We start from the raw sequence: 6,128 nt of genomic DNA on the forward strand, positions 1-6,128 counted from the left end.
AAAAAAAAAAAAAAAAAAAAAAAAAAAAAGAAGGAAATGGACAAGCAGCCAGGCCTGACAGCTTGATCAAATTCAGCCATATACACCCATGCACACTCAGCAGTAAGCTCAGAGCCATGGAAATCAAACCTTGGGCTCACCCAAAGGCCAAAGAAGAGGCAGCCACGGCCTGGGTCTAGGGCTCGAGCTCAGAACCACTGTCTTTTCAGATGCTGCTGCCAAACAGAGCTATAAAATGTGCCTCGACTTAATTTTTCCATGGACACAACCTCAGGATGGGACGGCCAGGCTCGGGAGGAGCTGGGATTCCAAAGGCTCACTGCCTCTCTCCTCTGGGATCCACAGCTAAAGTTGGGGAAAGGGAAGTATTTGGGGTCAACATTTGCCACCTCTTGGGCCATTTCTCTTCCTAAAACCTTCCCAAGGCCGAATGCAGCAACAGAGTAAGTTTTCATTCAGCACTGATTCAGGGTTGGAATTTAGTGCAAATTGCTTACATCTGCCTGGCCATATCCCAAATAGGTAGTTTAGAGTGAGGAGGAGGGGCAGCATTGGCCCACTTCTTGGACTCCGGGTAGCTGCCTGCTAAAGAATCCGGTGCCATGCTGGGACCAGTCAGCCCAGGGTACAAAACTCTCCAACAGAGTCTAGAAAAAACAGCCCAAGAGGGCTGCCAGAGACAGCATAGCGATTCCATCCCAGGCATGACGGGAAGGACTGGGGCAGGGAAGCTACGAAGACCCCAGAAGAGGGTGGAGAGGGAGAGAAGGCAGGCCTGAAGGAGCAAGAGCAAAGGCAGATTTCACACACACTCTTCAACATCGGCCAGCTAGGGTGTGTGCACTAACCTCATACATTTGGTAACCTCTTCCCACAACCCAGGAGCCTGCCAAGCCCCTGGGCTCCCCACCCTACTCCACCCCACACCAGCTTGGCAGCCTTGCTTGCGCTTCCTGCTGCGATTGCTCCCTCCAGCATCAAAGTCACCGCTGTCGGGAGCTGAAAAAGAGAGACAAGTATGGGCCAGGAGGGCAGCGCCTTCTCCGAGCACCCACGAACTCAGGCCTGAGGGTCCCTCTCCGTCTTTCAAGCTTTCAGTCTCCTTTTGCTGCAGTGTCCTTATAAGGGAGAAGGCAGTTCTACCCTCCGCCCGGCTAAGAAATATACACATTCCCCAGGCTAGATGCCGACTTCTCACCCAATCCACGGAAGGCACTACCCCCATCACAGGACAGGTTTTGCTTTTTTTATGTCTCATCTTAAATAAACAAACCCCAAAGGCATTGGCTGGTTCAGATCGCCCAGCAGCTGGGAGCCAGGAAGTGTGTTCAGCGAGAAGGGGGTGGGGACGCGGGTGCCTGGAGCCCCAGAGGCCCTGAAGCTGCTGGAGTGCAGTGGGGTGGGGTGAGGGGCAACCTGCTCTGCGCGGCCGGCAGGAGCTCAGGCTCCCACGGCGTCCGCCGCTCAGCCCGCCGCCTGGAACCCTCAGCTGCTTCCATTGTTGCACCTCCGCTCTTGCCATGTTGGAGGGAGAGCCTCCTGACCTCCGCTGCCTCCACTCTGGGGGCACTTTGCAGACCCTGGGGCCGGTGCAGCCGGCTGGGTGCGTGTCCTACCTGCGCTAGCTGCGGGCTCTGCTGCAACACCCGACGTGTCTTGTGCCCGGCGACGTGGGCTGCTCGCTCCGCGCCTCCCGGGCTCGCTCTGCGGCTCCAAGCGCCTTTCGCACCAGCGCGAGCGGAGCTGGCCGGCCGCACGCCGCCCGCTCCCGGGCCGCTCCCCTCTCCAGCCTCCGCGCCGACCCTGGGGTCCAAGGGGGAGAGGGAGAGGTAGCAAAGGGTGCAAGGACCAGCTTGGGGGGCGGGGAGGGGTGCTCTCCGCTGAGAGCGTGCGCGAGCTCGCGGAGTCAGGCCACCCCGGGTGAGACAATAGCGGGAGCAGCGGGCGAGAGAGGGGAAGCCATCTCCCGGACACCCGGCGCACTGCACGGCGACGCGAGGCTCGGCCAGACCCAGCCTGGACAGGCAGCCGCCCGGCCGCCGGCTCCAGCCGCAGCGCCGAATCCGCCGCGAGCCGGAGGGCGGGGCGGCTGCTGGAACCCGGGCCGCCCTCGGCCTCTCCCCTCCCCTTCCCCCTTCTCTCCTCCTTTCCTCTTCCCCTCTCCCCTCCGACTCCCTCCCGACTTGCCATTGCGTGGGGGAAGAGAAACGCGCTAGCGTCGAGTTGAGCTCTGCAACCCAAGAGCCAGGATTTCTACTCCCCACTTGGGTGAGGGTTTTTGCGGATGGTCGTTACTTTCCCCTGCTGGGACCCCTTGGCTTTGGGTCAGAGGAAAGCGCAATCATTCTGCTAGAAATGACGGTGCTGAGGTCCAGTTATCCGTTTCAAGAATTTCTCCCGTAATTACGGTAGCGATGTTCCGAGGAGCCCCTACCTTGAGGGTGAGGTGGGGGTAGAGAGAGGCTGTCTCTGGCCTTTACACGCTCAGTCTCATTCGTCTGTCTCCTTCCTTCCTCTCTGGAAGGGGAGTCTCGTTTTTGTATTCGCCCAGGTGGATCTTCCGAGCTGTGACCCAGAAAATAGCAGTCAACCTAAGTGGGGAGGGGAGACAGAGGATCCTCCAACCCAACTAGGGTAGGGGAAAAAAAACCTTTCATACAATATGTAATATTTAAAATTTCTACTCTAAATACCTTACTTCGAGCATTGGTCTCTGGAAGAATTTTCCTAAAGGCTCCACCCAAAAGAAACCATGAGTTGGCCAGCTCCTCGTTTGCATTTGGTTTGCATTGTACCAACGATCCCTGATCTCAAAGTACCTTTTCCTGAAAACGTTTTTTCCTCCACTGCCCTCATTTCTTCTTTCTTTCTCTACAGGCTATGAAGATTAACACCTGGTTCTCAGCCTTTCAAGTAAAACTATGATTAAATACATTTGTTAGGCTTCTTTCTTGTTAACTTGTCTTTTATAGCAGTATCGGCTGTGACTCTTATGATGGGGAGGAAAGGGATTACTCACCCCTTTCTGCTCCTACATTCCCTTCTGTACCCAGTGCTGTGTGACTCTGAGTAGTCCACTTGACCCTCTGAACATCAACAATAGCGTCCTCACCTATCACGCAGGGCTTTCATAATGATCAAAGGAAAGAATGTAAGTGAAACATCTTGATAATTAACTGAAGGCAGCCAGCTCTGCACATATATCATAATGTATATGATGTTATTCCTGATTTCAGGAACCACAGGGGTTAAAAGACGTGTCCATGAATGCATTCACCACTTGTTCACCATACAAATATTTATGACAGCTTACTCTAGGTCTGTCATCAGGTCAAGCTCAGAAGCCTGAGAGAACAGAGTGATACAGGCAGGGGCCACTGGTGGTTCCATGCTGCTGGAGTGAAGAGTCTGAAGGTGAGAACTCCCAGGAAGTAGGCCTGGGTAGCTGAGTGCAGGATCAAATCACAGGCTTTATCATACATTTTGATAAGGAAAAAATTGGGTAAAGAGAAGCCAGGGTGCAGTTGCTCACGCCTGTAATCCTAACACCTTGGAAGGCCAAGGCAGGCGGACTACCTGAGGTCGGGAGTTCAAGACCAGCCTGGCCAACATGGTAAAACCCCGTCTCTACCAAAAATACAAAAAATTAGCCAGGTGCAGTGGCGCGTGCCTGTAATCCCAGCTACTCTGGAGGCTGAGGCAGGAGAATTGCTGGAACCTGGGAGGTGGAGGTTGTGGTGAGTCAGGATCATGCCACTGCACTCCAGCCTGGGCTACAGAGCAAGACTTGGACTCAAAAAAAAAAAAGAGAGAGAAACTGGAGCATACCAGAAAGTTTAGGTTTTGCAGGTGACAGAGAACCTGCTGAGCACAAATGGAGCTGGGAAGTAGTGTGACCAGTAAAAAACTTCCTGGCCTATAATAGAGAAGAATTTGGAGGATGCACTGCATGTCTTCCCTACGCCCCTCCAAATCTTCCTGGCCCTCTGGCTTCCTACAAGGAGTTGGCCAATGGGAGCCATGGCTGGAGATTGAATGGGGAGGGAGGTCAGGGAAAACTGGACATTTATTCTTCAGGATCCCTCCCTTTGGAGTCACAGTGCACAGGCTGCCACCCTCAACCAAAGATCACAGCTTCCACAAGTGATTCTCTCTCCCATCCCCCTCTCTTGATTCAGATAATCACTCCCCTCCTTTAACTTCTCAGGCCTAAGGGGTAGAAACATTGATTTGCTACTGGTCCCAGTAGATAGTACACTATTTCTTGTGGTTTTCCTATACCCCTCAACCTTTTATAAATTCTCTCCTTATTTTTTAACCTCTCCTCAAATTACTCCTCAAGTGCAATGTGCCATTTGCTTTCTGCCAGGACCTAATAACACAGGTCAGGAGTGCCCCCTGGGAGCTCAACAGAGAAGCCATGGCTACATTCCAGGTGGGAAATCAGGAAATCTCAAACTGTACCAGAGCTGTGACAGTGGGGAAGAAAAAAACTGGGTAGATACAAGAGATACTTATGAAGATAAATCAATAATATTTGATAATATATAAACCGTAGGGAATTAGGGAAAGAGAGGCCTCTAGAATTACTCCCCATTTGAAGCCTTAGGAATTGTTGGTAGGTGATACCATTACCTAAGTTAGGGACAACTAGTAAGACAGGGCCCAGATGTTAGGGGAGGGATGCCGAGTTTCATTTTGAACATGCTGAGTTTGCGGTGTCTGTGGAATGGGGGTGTCTATATGGGGGTGTCTAGTAGGCAGCAAACCTACGAAACTAAACTCAAATTGGGGTGTGGACAAGTGATAGCAGCTTTGGATTCTGCAGGTTATAGGTGGTCAGTGAAGTTACAAGTCTGTATGTGGTCATCCAGGTGGCGGAAGGAGGAAAGAAGAAACAACCAGAGAGGTAAGAGAAAAACTGAGGCCACAGACTGTCAGAAGCTAGGGTGGCAGAGTCTCAGAAGAGAATGACTGGATAGGCCAGGCGCGGTGGCTCTTGCCTGTAATCCCAGCACTTTGGGAGGCCGAGGCAGGCTTATCACAAGGTCAAGAGATTGAGACCAGCCTGACCAACATGGTGAAACCCTGTCTTTACTAAAAATACAAAAAAACTAGCCGGGTGTGGTGGCACACCCCTGTAGTCCCAGCTACTGGGAAGGCTGAGGCAGGAGAATCCCTTGAACCCAGGAAGCAGAGGTTGCAGTGAGCTGAGATCACACCACTGCACTCAAGCTTGGGAGCCAGAGTGAGACTCTGTCTCAAAAAAAAAAAAAAAAAAAAGAGGCCGGGTGCGGTGGCTCACGCCTATAATCCCAGCACTTTGGGAGGCTGAGGTGGGTGGATCATGAGGTCAAGAGATCGAGACCATCCTGGTCAACAAGATGAAACCCCGTCTCTACTAAAAATACAAAAATTAGCTGGGCATGGTGGCACGTGCCTATAGTTCCAGCTACTCGGGAAGCTGAGGCAGGAGAATTGCTTGAACCCAGGAGGCGGAGGTTGCGGTGAGCCGAGATCGTGCCATTGCACTCCAGTCTGGGTAACAAGAGCGAAACTCCATCTCAGAAAAAAAAAAAAGAGATTGACTGGATAACAAGTGCAGCAGGAACCTCCAGGAGGATAGGGCTGGAAAATCCCTTTGGATGGGCAAGAAAGTCACTGGTGCTCATGGAGTGAGAGTGATCATAGTTAAACCAGCCTCCAGTGGGTTCTAGGCCTAATTCATTGCCTGATTCAAAGCTGGTGCTCAATAAATTCTTGGTCAGTAAATGAATGGATGAACTTGGATCTAGAATAAAAGAGACATGCTTTTTCTAGAAGCTTGGCAATTTAAGACAAGAAGAAATATAAGGCAGTGGGTAGAGGGGAATGCAGGATAAAAGGGGAGATTTTTGTTTTTTCTTTTTAGGATGAGAAAGGCTTAAACATGTTCATATGCTGCAGAGTAAGACCAAAGACAGCAAGATCATGAATAGGAGGGAGATAGGACCCAGGCATATGGGGTGGAGCTGCCTCTGATAACGTTGAGAGGAAGGCTATACAATAGCAGATGCATTTGTAGACTGGTAAAGAGACTAGAACTTGAGACTAGGTGTTGCGAGGACTGGCTGCTGCCTGATAGTCTC

General features: G+C 51.7%; 1 protein-coding gene across 1 annotated transcript in view; it reads right to left on the minus strand.

The window, feature by feature from the left end:
- The window catches only part of PIK3C2B (phosphatidylinositol-4-phosphate 3-kinase catalytic subunit type 2 beta), a 79,621-nt gene extending 77,637 nt beyond the window's left edge, over positions 1-1,984 (minus strand). The window contains exon 1 of the mRNA XM_017525404.1: positions 1,617-1,984. The gene's annotated coding sequence lies outside the window, so the exon portion shown is untranslated. The remainder of the gene's footprint in view (positions 1-1,616) is intronic.
- Positions 1,985-6,128: the final 4,144 nt, after the last annotated feature.

The sequence above is a fragment of the Cebus imitator genome, unplaced genomic scaffold (assembly GCF_001604975.1).
Source record: "Cebus imitator isolate Cc_AM_T3 unplaced genomic scaffold, Cebus_imitator-1.0 Scaffold38, whole genome shotgun sequence".
Classification (NCBI taxonomy): Eukaryota; Metazoa; Chordata; class Mammalia; order Primates; family Cebidae; genus Cebus; species Cebus imitator.